Here is a 16,245-nt window from a genome sequence, read left to right on the forward strand (position 1 = left end):
GAATTGAACAATTATTATTGGAGAAGACAAGAAAAAATTATCTAATCTGCTAAAATACGTGTGTTTAAATGGGAAATGCCGCCTGATGACGTTACTAGGCGGTGCATTTTCTCACTTTTAAATCTGTTTTTATACTATTTCCCCAATTAGAAAAAAATTATAAAAGATTCTGGGAAATCAGCTCTTTAAGCACTTTCAGACGAAGCAATAAAAAATAAGCATGCAAATTCTCCATTTCCTGACTCTTCCAAATAGCCGTAAAGTCCCTGATTTACCCGACACTCCTGGTAATATCTCCTCAAATAGTTACTCATTTTAGAAACGATGAATATTCTCGCGCTCAGTTGATTCCGTAGCCCAGCGAATAGTTGGGAGAAATTCGCGAGGAATTGAAGCTAATTCTGCATCGTCGGAGTCATATTGTATGAGCATGTCAGCCCGGCCTCAGTTGAGGAGAGGATGTGCTGTATTCGCTTTCAACGGAGGGTGGTTTTACGCGAAGGGGGTGGTGGTGCTGGTTCGCCAGCCAGCTTGGCGCTCCCGTAGTCCCGCGGCCCGCGGCGCGTCGAGGTGGGCACGTGGATTCCAGACAGACTGTCGCGGGAAGTGGAACATGATGCAAACCGCAAACGCAAGAATCTTCAAAAGTCCTCCAAGCCCTCAATTTCACCCAGTTCGGATTAGGGTACCTTTATAGGGACAGTACAGACAACGCGATTGATGTAGCTCTTAGGGCCCGAAAGAGCGACAACGTGAAAAACGATAATCACTAGAAAAGTGCCGCTGCCAACCTATGCAATTGAAAAATCAATCAATCAGGCCGACAGCGCATTGTAAACAAGCGTTTTTAAGGAATAAGACCATACAAGTCCGGAAATAGTACCGATTTTTTTTCAGATCGATGTGGAAGTACTGAAAAAGTGCGGAAATTCCGCAAAAACGCCCGGAACTTATTTAATTTTTTGTAATCTTTGTCGCAATTTTAAAATTTTGAAATATTTCGAATTTCGTAAAATGGAGGAACTGAAAAAGTACTAATGGAGATACTGAAAAAGTACAGAATTTCTCTGTTGGAGGAGGTACTGAATTTCTTGAGAATGTACTGAAAAAGTACTGTACAAGCACTTATTTTTGACCAGCCTGTTTAAGTAGACAACCTGGAGACTTAGAAACTGAGAAAATGTATGCGTAATCAAAGTTTTCTGCGTGCTTTCATCATTTTTGATCGGTGTACCTACTCTTGGAGTTTGAATAAGTACCACTGGATAATTCGATATCATGGGTTGGCTGCGTTTGTGAAATGCTGCCAAGTGAAACACTCGAACGAATGTCAATTTATTCGCGTTAAAAATTAGGAAATTTCGTTTAAAGTATCGGGGAAGATCCTGATATATCGTCGCAAAGTATGCACTTTATTTGATTTATTTTAATTTGATTCGATCATCAATTGGTTAGTCATCTAATGGAGAAACTCTAAAATATATTGTCTCTCGTGGAAACCGCGCGGGAGGTTAAATTCCCCCCCGTGAGAATGGCCCCCCTCCCCCCTCCCCCCTTGGATTCCCACCGGTCCTGTCTCTCGGAATCTGAGTAGCGTCTGTTCGGAGGAAGCCGAGGAAAAAAAGTAAAAAGTTAAAAAGCCTCGATGACGAATGCTACCGCGTTAAGGAAGAACGCCGTATAAACTGTCGGGCGTTGCCAAATTTCCTCCGATAAAATACAAATTTTCAGGGTAAGTTGTCATTTTTCAGGCAATTTCGCTGGCATTTCAATCTCGAATACCTGAAAATTTCGAGGAAAAATACGCTTAAACTTTTTCGTGAGAACATATCATATTGTATGTCTGGAAATTTTGCAACGCCCGAATGTTGATACGGCGTTCTTCCTCAGCTCGGCGGAATACAGTCATCACAGATAGGCCCGAATCCGAAAACACAGAATATGCATTAGAAAAGGAGCGATTTGGATCTACCCGGACCCCCCCCCCCCCCTCTCTCAACCCTTCACCGGGGCCGTCGTTGACGGAGTGGTCGAGCGGTGCGGGGTTGCCGGCCTCGGTCAGGAAAACGGGGGAAAATCAGGAGACGCTCCATCGGAGCAACGACTGTTGAACTTGGACCTTCAAAAACGTGGAGAAAAATGTTATAAAAAAACGCACTTAGGTCTATCTTTCGTGTTTTCCTCTTGGATAATTCTTGCGAAACTTACGTATTACGAACAGGGTGGCAAACGTTTGGAAAAACCTTCTCGGAAAAGCGTGGAAAGTTGGAGAATGTTGTCGGAGGTCAGGCAATTTTTCCATTCGTAGCTTGGACCACACATGGGAGTACTTGTTACCCAGGCAAATAATTAACAAATACTTAGGTCTGATAGTTTCCAAGATTCTTTGAATAAATACGTATCTAGTCTTGTATGAATGTGGCAGCGCAAGCTTCGTCTTTCCAAAAGTAGGCGGGAAATTCCGTACGAAAAAAAGAAGAAGAAAAAATAACACTGGCAAGCCAGGAAGTTCGATATTTCAGTTAATTTTCCACACTTACAAAGTTATGGAAAAATCATTCAAAGTTTATTATATTGATCAAAATGTCCGTATCGATGCAAACCCCTCCCCAAAAACAAACCTATGAATGTACGACCTTTTTTTTTTCAAAATAATTATTAATACTTCCCGAAATATTCAGTCAAAAAACTCGTGAAAGTGGGAGGGGGTTCTAGTACACGAAGAAGAAAAAAGGGGTTTCCTTCATTCTTAATTTTCGCCCGTGAAACCAGTATCTCGTGAACCTTTATTCTCAATGTACGTTCGCTATCCGATTCAACCTTTTCACGAGGACCCGGCAGCACCGAGCTTACGAGTGCGTGAACTTGCGTGCACGGACCCTTTGGGGGGGGGGGGGGGGGGGGGGGCTGAGAGCGATTTCGACCGAAGACGGACCACGAGTTATACCCGGCGGACGACACGACGCGACGCTGGTTGGCTTTGTTCCAACAACGGCGTTGTTGCCTTTTCATCGCTTTTCGGCGTCGAGTTCTAGAAGTGGAGGGGGGGGGGGGGAGCAAGCACACCGTGTTCCTTCAAAATCCCCACCGAAACTTAGCCGGGTCCCGGTTTCCGTCTTCCTCGAGGGAACGTAATCCGTGGGATGCGAAGGAAATTTCGCGGAAAATTTCTGATCTTACAGGGGTCCAGTCAATCAGAGAGGTCGGACGTGAAATTTTTCAAAAAAAACTGCGAATTTTGATGTCTCGTCACATTTCAAATTGTAAGGGGTGTTTCTGAAAGAAAATTCGACTAGAAAACCAATGGAACCACTTTAACAACCTCAAAGTTTTGTATGAACGGAGTCAAAAGCTTTTAAAGTTTCCTAATTTTGTCCGAGCTCTCCCATTAACTCGATCCACTGTGCGTCGTCGGCACAGGGGGGTCGGTAAACCCCCACCTTTAAAATTTACCGGGGCGCGGGCTCTCTTTGATAAGGGGGAAGAGGGATTTTAAGGGGCATTTACCGGCTAAAGTGTTCCTTCTGATTACCAGTTTTCGTTCATCATTTGACTGAAGTTTAGAGGGCGATCGCTCTGAATCCTCCTGGGCCAGTCAGCCCCCCCTCGATGAATGAGAGCTACTACATCCCCCTCCCCCACCCCTTCCATCCACAAAAATGTTAGGGGAAGGGGTTGGCCATGGAGGATCTTTACGGCAGTTTGTACTGAAATGGGAGCAAATCAGGAATGGATCCCACAATAATAGCCAGTGGCGAGGCATGAATGATCGATTTTCGATATTTCTCCCTTGAAGCTGTGTTAAAGAATCGATTATTAAGGTGTTCGTTGCGAACGCCCTGTCTGTCGATCCTTTCCCATAGGTTTACATGGCAAATCAATAGATATATCGCAAAGCACGCCACGCCACTGGTCAAAGCGCTTCTCACGAAGGGATTCATTCCCTCTCCGTCGGCGTTATCAGTGTTACGTCACAGAAAAAACCGATTTACAGATCGATTTATTCTCGTTGGTAGCGTTTGAAGAGTTAATGTCATTGTTTGGATTCAATGCGACGTAATGACACATTAACACTCATAGCATCCATAATGTCCTCTATGATATATGTATAAGCAGGAGGGGAGATTTCTTAATACCAAGTACCAAGAGTCCATCGCTAGTGTATTTTTCTCCGGGTCGGCAACACCGCCTCTCAGAGCGAGAGAGAGAGTGGGTCCGGTCGGACGAGCGAGCGAGACAGTCGATCGGGATTGAGGAGCGGGGGGCGCTAATACGTTTCTTGACTGGCGCCATCCGTAGGGTTAGGTTATTTTTACGGAGACCTATCATTTCTAGTATCAGGAGCTCTTTTCCTATTCCGTCTTGAGCGGCCGTAATTATTCCGTCCCCCGCCCCCTCGTCCCGTGCTCCCTGCGGCTCCCCCGCCCCCGCGCCCGGTCCCGGTCCGTGCAAGAACAGCGCATCCGCCGCGGATCGCCGCGGGGAGTTGCGTCGTTTCGGCGCGCGCGGGGGAGAGTGCCGAGTGCGGCTGTCTCGCTCTCGACTCATCACCCCCCGAGGTTGCCCGATTCGCCGCGAAAATCCCCGAACCATCCGGGGGTGTCCTCGGGGAAAACGCCGGAAGGATATTCCAATGTTGCCAATTTTCTTTTTAAATATGGACGCTTTCATGCTAAAAGGAATTATGTCTCACGCAAACACTAGAGTCCCTTTATACTGAGAGTCAAGACAACACCCCCTCATGGAGTCACAAACGGGAATAAAGATTACACAAATTGAACGTTTTTCGTAATCTTTGATCGGCCCATTCTCAAATTCCTTTCTCCGTTCCTTCTCTCATTCCGTTTGTTCCTTGCCGAACCCGTAATTCCCTGGTCCATTCCGGATTATAATCTTTGCAATCGGTGAAAATGTAATCTTTATTCCCGTTTGTGACACTGTGAAAGCCTAAAATACGGGAACCAATCAGAAATGGATTCACATTGTCTTGACTCTCCGTATAAAGGGACTCTAGCAAACACTATGCACATAGTTCCTTTTAGCATAAATACGTCCAAATAACGGTTGGGTATCGACGTGAGCTGGTTTTGGACTCGCCCTATATGCATTCTTTCAACTAAACGATTTTCTGCTCATGGGAATAGAGAATTTGCAGGTGTCTGAAATTTGATGAATTTCGTGATAAACTACTGAGTGAACTGACCACGAGGATACCTTCGGTTCATGAATTGAAAAATTATTGGAGAAGATATGACAAAATGATCTAATATGCTAAAATGCGTGTGTTTAAATGGGAAATGCCGCGAGATAACGCCACCAGACGGTGCATTTTCTCACTTTTAAATCTATTTTAACTTATTTCCCGTATCAGAAAAAAATTATAAAAAATACTGCGAAATCAGCTCTTTAAGCACTTTTAGATGAAGCAGTAAACAATTAGCACGCATATGCTCCATTGTATATTTGGCGGGATGCATCGTGATTTGGTCATTTTTGTTTGGGTCTTTTCTGGCCCAAGCATCCGTCTGAAAGTCGATTTTTGCGAATTTGAGGACAAATGTCGAATTTCTGTCGCCAAATCCGGCCATTAGACCCATGTTTTGGCCAATATTAAACCAGTTTAGAGGACCGAAAGTGACCGAATCACGAAGTGTTTCGTAAAGTATAGACTTTGAACGAGCAAAATAATCGTAGAGGAAGAAATTTAGGGTGGGCCGAAAAACGGCCCTCATCGATACCTTTTCTTATAGGGAAAGTTTAAGCGTTGGGCGCAGAAAAGGCACTTCTCGTTTCCACTGCTAATTATAGTTCAGAGACGTAACTATTGGTCTATCGCTTTGTCTATCAATGTCAATAATCAGCCGGCTAGAAACCACAGAAAACGGGTGGAGAGGATCACGGCTTTACTTTGAGGTAGCGACAGAGTCAAATAGTCGGTTTTTCTAAAAGGAACCGTTGGTTTTGTGCCAGAGAAGAATTGTTCAAACAAGGCGTTTATTTCGGGGAAGGGGAGGCGCTGGCGGTAATTAAGTAGGGGACCCGACCCCTGTTAGCGACTATTGTAATTTCGCAGCTGCTGCGGTGAGAACTTTGATGGAGTTGAAACGATCGCTCATTACGATTGCGACGAAAGCGCCAGGCGCCATGCCACCTGCACGGCACTACATTGTGGTCGCCCGCTGGAAACGTCACGACACACTGTGGGTGCGTTTCCTCATTCCGACGGACGGAATTAGAAGAATCGGGATGTATATGGTTTTTGAGCCGCTTGGTTTTCATTTTATGAATACATTCGGACACATTTCGGGAACACAGTTCGTTCTATCAAGCCGATACTTGTGATTTTTGCGGCTATCGGCGGGTGATGGTCTTTAGACGAGGCCGCTCCAAAAAATGTGACCCACGTTTTTGTGTATTACGTATTTGTATGAATGGATCTCAGTTCCAGTGACGATAGGCGTGAATGGTCGATTATCGATTTTTCCGCATTTGAAGGTATGGTAAGGAATCTCGAACTTTTAAAAATGAAGGAGTCCTTAATCTCGGATGAGGGTTGGCTGAGCGAAGCAAGTACAAGGAAACGTGGGTGTCAGACAGTTCAGTCGATTTCCGCATGCGTCCCGTACTGCCGTGCTAAGGAAAAGCGCCGTATGAATATTCGAGAGTTGGCACATTTCCTTCCCTAAAATGTTTATTTATGAGGAAATTTATGAATATTTTCCCCCGAAATTTTCAGGAACTTCGGGTTGAAATTGCGAACAAAATTATCTGAAAAATTGGAAGAAAATATTCATGCGTTCACCGGGAAAGGCGTGTTTTATCGAAGAAAATTTGGCAACGCTTGATGGTTCATACGGTGTTTTTCCTTAGCACGGCAGCGTGAAGCTTGGAATTATACGGAGAACAGGACCCGTGTAGAAATCGATTTGCGCCTGATCCTGAAGTCACAGGAGGAACGAGTTGGATTGCACTGTGTGCCCTCTAGAATTCTAGTAGATCAGGGATTAATTTCTTGAGGGCGGTAGCGATGGCAAGGGGGCGCTGACAGCGGAAACATTTGTCGTGCACCTGATGCCGTCACTCGGGGGTCGCAGGGATGTTCGGCCGTGCTCAGGAAAAACGCCGTATGAACCTTTGAGAGTTGCCGAATTTCCTCCGATGAATTGTTTGTTTTTAAGGAGAGTTATGAGTTTATTTTCTCTTCGAAGTTCAGATAATTTAGACCTGATGATGAGTAAAATCCTCTGAAAAATTCGAAGGAAAATATTCACAAATTTCCCTGAAAATTCACCTGTTATCAGAAGGAAATTTGGCAACATCTGAAGGCTCTTATGGGGTTCTTCCCTAGCATGGTAGTGTAGACACTAGTAATGCGTTACAGAAAAGCGGTGTTTATCCGTTTATTCTCATTCAGTAGCACACAATATTTTTTTTTTTTTTTTTTTTTTTTTTTTTTGGGGGGGGGGAGTGAGTCGATTTCTAATCGGACTTAATTTTTGAACCAGCGCGGTGCAGCGAGGTTAAAATCGCTGTAGGGTTTAAAGTAAAAAACGTTTTCCGTCTCATTTCGATCAGTGGCGAGGCGTGAATGATCGATTATCGATATTTCTCCATTCGAAGCTATGGCAAAAAATTGATTTCTCAGGTGTTCGCTGCGAACACCCTGTCTATCGATCCTTTCCCGTAGGTTTAAATGCCAAATAAATCGATATATCGCAAAGCACACCACGCCACTACCCTGTCTATCGATCCTTTCCCATAGGTTTAAATGGAAAATCAATCGATGTATCGCAAAGCACGCCACGCCACTGATTTCGATCCAAAAATCGGCGACATCAACGTTATGTTGGCGGTTTTCCATCATTTCGATCCCGCAAATCGAAGATTGCGATCTTTCGCTGCCGAGATTTTATATCGATGTCCGGTCCAAACCATATCGATCCACCAAACTGTATTTCCCCCCCCCTCTGAAATCTCCATTCCTATTCGCCAGCATGCTGGTAAATGCGATAGCGGCGCTGCAAGCACAACAGGAAGGAAAAAACGTGCTTGGCACGTTCCGGTGACCGCAACTAAATCAGAAGGAACCAAGTCCATTCTGACATAAGCCCTGGGATCCATAACACTAAATGCAAGACACGGCTCAAGTCTCAACGGATATAGTTTCTTTCGATTGAAATACGCCCAAATCAGTCGACGACGCCGGTAGCGTGACGTCAGCACCGTTCGGCAATTTGTCCGCCCGGCGGAGGGGAGGGGAGGGGGGCCCGCCTCGGTGACCCGCGACCCACTGTCGGCGCGGAACCGCGATTATTACAAGCGCCGGCGCCTAGTCGCGCGTCCGCGTCGCGACGCCCCGAGCAGCGCCGAAAAAATCCCGACGCCGGGCGCGCGCGTCGCGGCGCCTCCCGAATCAAGGTCAACGGGAATTGCGCCCATGGAGAGAACGCCGCCGCGCCGGAAAGGAGAATACACGGCGGCTCGTGTAAATAATCGCGCCGTTCGATTCGCGTGCGCCGTGCTTCGTGTAAATATTTGACCCAGTTCTCCCCGGCCGGCCGGAGTCCAAATAATACACCGGTCGTCGTTTCCCACTGAAAGCTTCCCTTGGTTTTTGTTGGTCTTCTCGGAAGTGCTTTCCCATCACCGGTGCTCGTGGTGTGAACTGATGAGCGGCTCTGGCGGAGCTATTTGTTTTGAAGAACAAAACTCGGATGATCGAGTTTTGACTTCCTGCGTTTGATGGTTGTTTATTTTTTTTTTATTTTTTTGCACGCTGGAAATGACATCAATTTTTATCGGTTTCAGTTCGGGGCCAGGCGCCTGGGTAGTTCTGCGCCCAGTGTTTCAATTACCAAATATGAGCGTTCCTTCTTCCTCCGTTCCTTCTTTCTTTCTTTCTTCCATTTTTCTCTCTTTTCCGGGCGAACGAGGCGTTTGGATCCGCCTATGATATCGGTTTGGCTGTCCTACCTACCTTTTCCGCACCATCGAATATTGTAACAGAGAATTCGATCCGAAGTTTCTGAAAAATTCAAGGGAAAATATGCAGAGGCGGATCCAGAAATTTGGCAACTACGGATTCTCTCCAAAAAACCTATGCTGAAGAATCGATTCTCGTCGGAGCACCTGGCCCCCCAAGAATTGATACATTTCCATAGGTGCAAATGGAGAAAAGACAATGTTGCCAATTCGCTGGATCCGCCAATGAAAATATTCAAAAATAAATATTTTCTTTAAGAAAAAAGGCAAAATTTGAATGATCATACGGCGTTCTTCCTCAAGGACGGCAGAAAAACGATGATCTCTTTACACTATCTGGCAACAAAGTTGGGCTCCCCGACGACGTCGGCGACCGGTGACCATTTACAGCGAGCGTCTGGAGGAGTGGGCCGCGGCGGCGCGCCGTGACCGCTGTCCACGGTCGCCGACGTGCTGGGGGCGAGGGGGGCTGTGGGGGGGGGGGGGGGGGGCGCGCTGGAGACAGACAGGTGGGCGTGGGAGGACCAGGATCGTCGCTGATCCAAGCGCCGCCAAATTCCAACCGCGTCCGGTTCCGACGACAGGCGGCTCTGCCGGCCGATGCTGTCCGCGATCTCAAGACGAGTTTTTATGACGGAGAATTCAATTCTCATCGTAAATTCACTTGGAGGATACCTAGGTTTTATATCTGGACGCAGATTTTCAAACAGCCCCCTTAGAAATGGAATTGAAGTCCGGAAACAGAACCGACTATTAGCGAGGGGTGCAGAAACTTCCAAGGGTTCCCCCAACATGAATTTAGGTTCCCCCATCTCAAGTTGTCGCAGAATTTTGTCCGACACACGAAGTTACGCGGCCGACAGTTGGGTTCCCTCAAAACAGCGCGGTCATCAGTTTGATTCCCCCAAAAAACAGCGCGCTCGACGTAGGATCCCTCAAAGTAGCGTATTCAACAGTCAAGTTCCCCCTAAACCCTTGAAAAAAAAAGGAGAAAAAACCTCCCAAGGTTCCCCCAATTTTTTCGTCCTCACATGGGTTCCCCCATTTTACGCGAACGGTCGATCGCGTGGTCGGGAAGTTTCTGCACCCCTGCTATTATCTTCGTCCTAAACTGATTTTTGCTCCTGGTGGGGCACGAATGAAGACCAAAAGTCCTCCATTGCTATCTCGGCAATGCAGTGGCGTGGCGTGAATTGCGATGTATCGATTGTTATGCCATTTAAACCTATGGTGAAGAATCGATTATCAAGGTGTTCGCTGCAAACACCCTGTTTATCGATCCTTTTCTATAGGTTTGAATGGCAATCGATTTATCGCAAAGCACGCCACGCCACTGCGGCAATGATGGTGGTAGTGGAAGCTTTTACTTTCGAGGCTCTACCATTCGATTGTTCGACTCAACTATTAGGTGGATGTTGAGCAACGTGACCTAGGAGCACTCAAAAAATGTCGAGTCTCTAACTCAGATGTTCAGAAGTTACAAAGGTGATGCCTGAAGCATGGGGCTTTGGGATCACCCTGTGTATAGGTTTTATACATCGCTGGTAAAAACTGTAGAGGGTTCCTATCCTACCAATGCAATGCGGCGGTCGAGATATCGGGCGCTCAGCTCGAGCGGTCCTCCTCCTCACCGAACGCCAACGAATGGCGGGTTGCGCGGAGGGAGCAGTGATTGATTTCTGGAAAGCAACTCGATCACTCTCGAGGGCACGTCGTTGTTGCATAATCGACGTCCAACTTTCAATTTCTTCCGGTCTGTTTTTCCAAATCCCGAGTGATCACGGAGATCTCTCGCCCCTTCACAGCAGAAAAAAAGGCGAAATGGGTCAGTGTAAAAAAAAAAGGAGTAGAATGACCCGAACATCTGAAAAAATTCTCGGAATTGCGATTGTTTGGACTACATTATGCAGTTGGGACTAAAATTTCTGGCTCAGTTTGAAACAACGAATGTGTCATTAGTTTCATCACGCACATAGGTGTTTTTATGTACGAGCCAGAAATTGTTGTCCCTTATTGCAAAATGCAGTCCATTTACATGTCGCATCGCGTCGTTTCAGATCGTCTCCTAACCGGTTCGAAGAACTAGGAAATTGTTGCTTATTATCCGGTGTTGTCTCAAAAATCAAGGGAATTCGCCAGAAAACCTAACAAAATCAGGAAATTCCAATTGTAAATTTCTGTTAGTTCTTTGAAATCAGCCGCGCACTTTCCCCATCCAAAAGCGTCAGCGTATTTTTCAGTATGGGTAGTTGTCGCCCTGTATTTCTAATTTTTTTTTTTTTAGGGGATGGTAGTGCTTTTTAACACTTTCAGGACTGTTTTCGAGTTTTCGGTCCAAGTCCTTGAAAGCAGAACAGAGTTTGGAAAAAAACCTCGCATTCGATTCAGCTATCGATTTCTGTATCGAATGCGAGGTTTTTTTCCAAACACTATTCTGCTTTCATTTCTCTGAATTTCGCCAATTTTTGGGTTTAAAATGATTCTTCAGGCTCATGCGTAAGGGCTATCGTCCTTTTTTTGCTACAAATTCAAAATCTGCCGAGATTTTTTACCTAATCGATGCGATATACCACATGCCAGTTCAACCATGTTACTTGAGCTTAACGAATCACCTCAAGTTAGCATCTCGGTAATGAGTATCCCACCGTTCCTCAGAAAATTCGGAATGTTTATCGTCTCGTGGTATACTCAATGACCTCATCAAGATGACGCGCAAAGCGGCCGCCAAGTTCTAAGCGGCCACCGCCGCTTGTAATTTTTTCTCCGCTCTCAGCGACTCGGAGGCACTCAACATGAATGGTCGAGCGGTGGAATGGAATGTGATAATTGGAGGAGCGGAGCGGCAACAGCGCGTTAATTCCTCGTGTGTGGCTGAGCCGGCGCTAGACGAAGCAAGAGCCAGTCGATGTTGCCAAACTGTGCACCTCCGGAATCCTACGGGGACACTCCACTTCCGGAGCCCTGATGCTCAACCTCCATAGGGAGAGTATGGCCACTGGGTCTTATGGAACCCTTCCCCAAGATATTAGCGACGACTTTAGGTCGGTGGAGACGGGTTAGAGGGGATTTCTGCCAACCTTTCACGCTTTTCACCTGCTCCGTCTGTCACCAACCTTGCATTTGCTGAGTTTCAAGTTAAACATATTTTTTCTAATGTAATGCACAAAATTTCGTGGAAATGTGGCGCAAAGGGGACGTAAACTCAAAGAGTGAAAATTCTAAAACTAGAAAGCTTCAGATCTGGTGTTCTTTTCGACTTTAATGACTGGAGGCTTCAAAAGGGCTCACCAATGCCGTGGAACATTCCATCCCTTTCATTTGCCACCGGATAGATCACTGATATCGACAGGCAGAGGGATCCTATTGGTGGAAGCGGGTGGTTGTAGTGGGCGAAGGAGGTTAAAAATAGACGAATTTGCTGCAACCCACGAGAGACCCATGACCAGTCCATCATTTCTCCCCTTAGTCTATGACAACCGCCCGTTCCAATCAAGAGTATCGCTCCATTTTCCACTCGTCTATTGCTATGTCTATCGATTTCAATAATCAGCCGAGGGTAATCTATAAGCCTCCCCGAAGCTTCAGTTATTCAGTCAGGAAGAGCCTTCATCGATCCAAGAATCCAGTGGCTCAAGTTCAGCGCATCTTGTCGTGGAAGAAAACCCCGATCCGAAGAGAATTTCCCAATGGACAGTCAATGGAACGAAGGCATTCACTCGCAGTCAGCAAGTTTTAGTACCGCACACGATCTTATAAAAACCTGAAGGCGCTTACTAGGTTTTGAATTACCACTCGACTAGTATCTGCCCTTCTCCGCTGCCATCCAAGAATTTCAAGGGATATTTCCAGACATCTGACAACGCTGGAAACAGGCCGGGAACTGGGCTGCTGCGTTGCCACACCGTCTGTCCCGAAAGAGTTTTTTCTCCCGACTGAGCTGAGGATGTCCCAGGTTCCTCGTTGTCTGCGAACCGGGGGAAAACCCGGACTGTTTCATTTTCATTGTCCTCGCGGATCCCGACTATCGGGAAATTCTGGTGCTTAGCCGAGGCTGTTTCGCAGGTCGAGGCCATCCTTTGATCCCTTCATTCCGTCCTCCGTGGCACGGCGTGGGCTAGTTTCTCGGCCCATTTCGGCTTATTTCCCTACCGTTGTACTTTGACCCTTTCTTGGGAACCACCGTTTCAACTAGTCGGGTTTCGATCCAAGGCTAAGATTTCGTCTCATTTTGTCCTATCAGACCCGAAAATGTCAATTCGACTATGAAGAAATTACGCTAATTAAGCCGCGAAATTCCCCGTGACGGAACTCCAAGTTTTGTAGTGTTGGGGGTTGGTACAAAATGAGGGTTGTATTCACAAAGTCGTTCCTGAAATAGCTTTTTCTTTAGGAGGCCCCATTTGGACGTATTTCTGCGAAACGGAAACTATGTGCATTATGACGTGAGCCCTGCTGTTATGCATATATTTTATGGATCTCATCAAGGCTCATGTCTCAGCGCCTACAGTTCCGTTTGGCAGAAATAGTCCATTTGGTTTATATCGTGATTAAGGGAGGTTCAAGGAGATCCTTAACATTACATCATAGAAAAGACAATTTTTGCCAACCTCTTATAATAGGAAATAAAAAACAGTAACTCTCAAAGAAGCTTTGGAATTTAATCCTTGCGAGGGATTACAATGATTTTCTATTACTAAAAGCACAAATACGGGAACAAAATTCCATGATTCTGACCAATTGTAAGGTAGGTGGGAAACCTAGCATTTACAGAACTCGCAACATGTTTTTTCTCATATATTTTGCCATTTTTGTCGTGGCCAATCATTATAATCTCTCTTAAGGATCCATTTGCGAAGTGATATTGCATTTTACTCGAGGTTTGCAAAAAATTGTCATTTTTGTGATTAGAGAGTGCGGAGCAGAGTAGAAAGGTTTGATGGGGCGAAACACGCGATACAACTATTTTGCGACTTCGTAATGGGTACAATTGCATATCTCAAAATGAAGGAAAACTTTGTCTGATTTTCGCTGATTCAGAGACTTTAACGCATGAGTAGAAAAGTTAGATGGAGTGATGCACGTGATACAACTATTTCGACTTCGAAATGGGTCAAATTGCATATCCATAAAAATGAAGGAAAACTTGGTCTCCTTTCCGTGACTCAGAGACTTAACGCGTGAGTAGAAAATTTAAGTGAGAAAATAAGTGATACAATATGTAGACTCTCAATTATTGCATATTCACAAAAAAAAGGAGAACTTGGTCTCTCTCCGCACAACTACAGTTGTACAATCTTAGTAATATACTGAAGAAAAAAGAAAGAAAAGCGGAGTTATCCTTCCTGCAAACCGCATTTTGTCGGCAGTCTCTGGTTGCAATGAGAACATTCCCAACGATTTGTTGTTCCAGTGAAGAACTCGGTTATGGCAGCACACGATTTCCATCCTATAAATCCCATCCTTATAATGAAGTTTTCTGGTCATCACCACGCCTCCAAGCAGGGGTGCAGAAAATTCGCCTTCACATTCTTTAAGATTGCCTACGCATTGCTGTCCTCATAAGGCTTGCGTACATCACTGTTCCTTTCGCATAAAAGTGCTAATTTTGAAACTTTAAACACGTATTTCTTAAAATAGCAAAAACTGCCCTTATGCGCCTTGCCCTCCAAGCCCTTCAATAGACGCATTCAGTGTGACGTCACATCTCGATTTAATTTCATTACGTCGAAAGTCGAAATGTGCCCCAATAAACGAACACAACGTTCGTCCGAAGACTAAGTATTATGTCATAAGCTAATTGTATTATCAATTCTTGTGAATGTGGTCTCAAACGTTTTGGAAAATGACAAGCTTTCATAATTTTACGTTCCCACGGATTAATGTTTTAGTTTTAGGCTAGTTTTAGCATTTTTTCATCGATTGTTCGTTTTGGAGGTTATGTCTGCTTGTTGGGGCACATTTCGACTTTCGAGATATCGAACCAACAATATCGTTCCGTGACGTCACCACCAAATGCGTCTATTGTAGTCCATTTATGAATGTTCTCCAATTGGAAGTCGGGAGGGGAGCGCGTGGGTTTTGGAGTTTCACGGTCGATACGTCGTTTCCACAAAGAACGGGTGAATTTGAGGAAGGTCCGGGCTCGGGACGTGGAGGGATTTGCTCTCGGGTGGCGCTGGGGCTCGGTGCAGTGACCCCGGGCAATCCGGCAACAGGGCCCGGCGGAGTATGCGGGGGGCGGGGCGGGGGACGGTCGTGCCGGTGAGCGGCGCCGGCGTTGCCGGGTCGCCCGGATTCCCGGCTCCTCCCTGGGGAGCCCCCCCGCGCCGGGCGGCGAGCTGGCAACGCCGGGCGGTCGGGGCGCCAGGCCACTCGCTCTCGCTCGGGCCGCCCTGGGCGCGTCCGCGGTCCGCGCCGAGTCGAATACCATCGTGAGAACGCGCTACAGGTTGCACCACCACTCGCAGGTTCCCGGCCCGCGCTGTTGCCGGATAGTTCGGAAAATTAGCAAGTTTTACCCGTCTCAACCCGTTGAAACATCCATCTTACCATGTGGCAACCCCGCACATCGAGTCCCGAGCTCGAGGATCCAGCGCCCGTCCCGGGGTATATCCACGGCCTAGCTCAAGAAGCGCGTATCTCGCCGGTTGATTTTTGAAACTGAAAGAAATTGGAATGAGCCTATCGGTTGAAACTGAAGTATCTATATGGGGAGAGTTTACGGATATGTTGGTAATTTTGATAAAGCTAGGTTGTACATCAGGGTGGTATAAAACGTAAGAAAGAAACGAAAGATTGGGCTTTCAGTTAAATATTTCATCAAATTTCACGAGGCTGTGACATATTTCATATTTCCAGGGGGTAGAGAATGCAACCCGCACTCTAACACAAACAAATCAAAGAAAGTCACTATTTTTACATTTTGCGAAACATGTAAAGGGACCGGTAATTTTCAATATTTTTCATACATTTCTGAATTTCATGAAATATTTTACGTGAAATTACAAGATTTTATTTTTCGTGAAATATTGCCACCCTGCTAGGTCATCTTTCAGGGCTCAAAAGGGCAGTCAACCTATGGATTTAAATTATCCAGAGTGATCCCAAATTTAAGCCAGGGTGTCAAGCGCCAGGGAACTTTTTCTCAATGAAGTGGATCGCGTTTAGCAAGAAGGAACCAGCGCAATCAGTGTTTTCAAATTCTTGCAACTTCGCCTTTTCATCTAGAAATACTTACTATGTGTACAGTATTCTTTATAATAT

The 16,245-nt window shown here is 45.8% G+C and overlaps 1 protein-coding gene across 1 annotated transcript in view; it reads left to right on the forward strand.

Annotated features, from left to right (window-relative positions):
- The window catches only part of Dad (Daughters against dpp), a 71,378-nt gene that overhangs the window by 46,485 nt on the left and 8,648 nt on the right, over positions 1-16,245 (forward strand). The window lies entirely within an intron of this gene.

The sequence above is a fragment of the Bemisia tabaci genome, chromosome 4 (genome assembly GCF_918797505.1).
Source record: "Bemisia tabaci chromosome 4, PGI_BMITA_v3".
Taxonomy (NCBI): Eukaryota; Metazoa; Arthropoda; class Insecta; order Hemiptera; family Aleyrodidae; genus Bemisia; species Bemisia tabaci.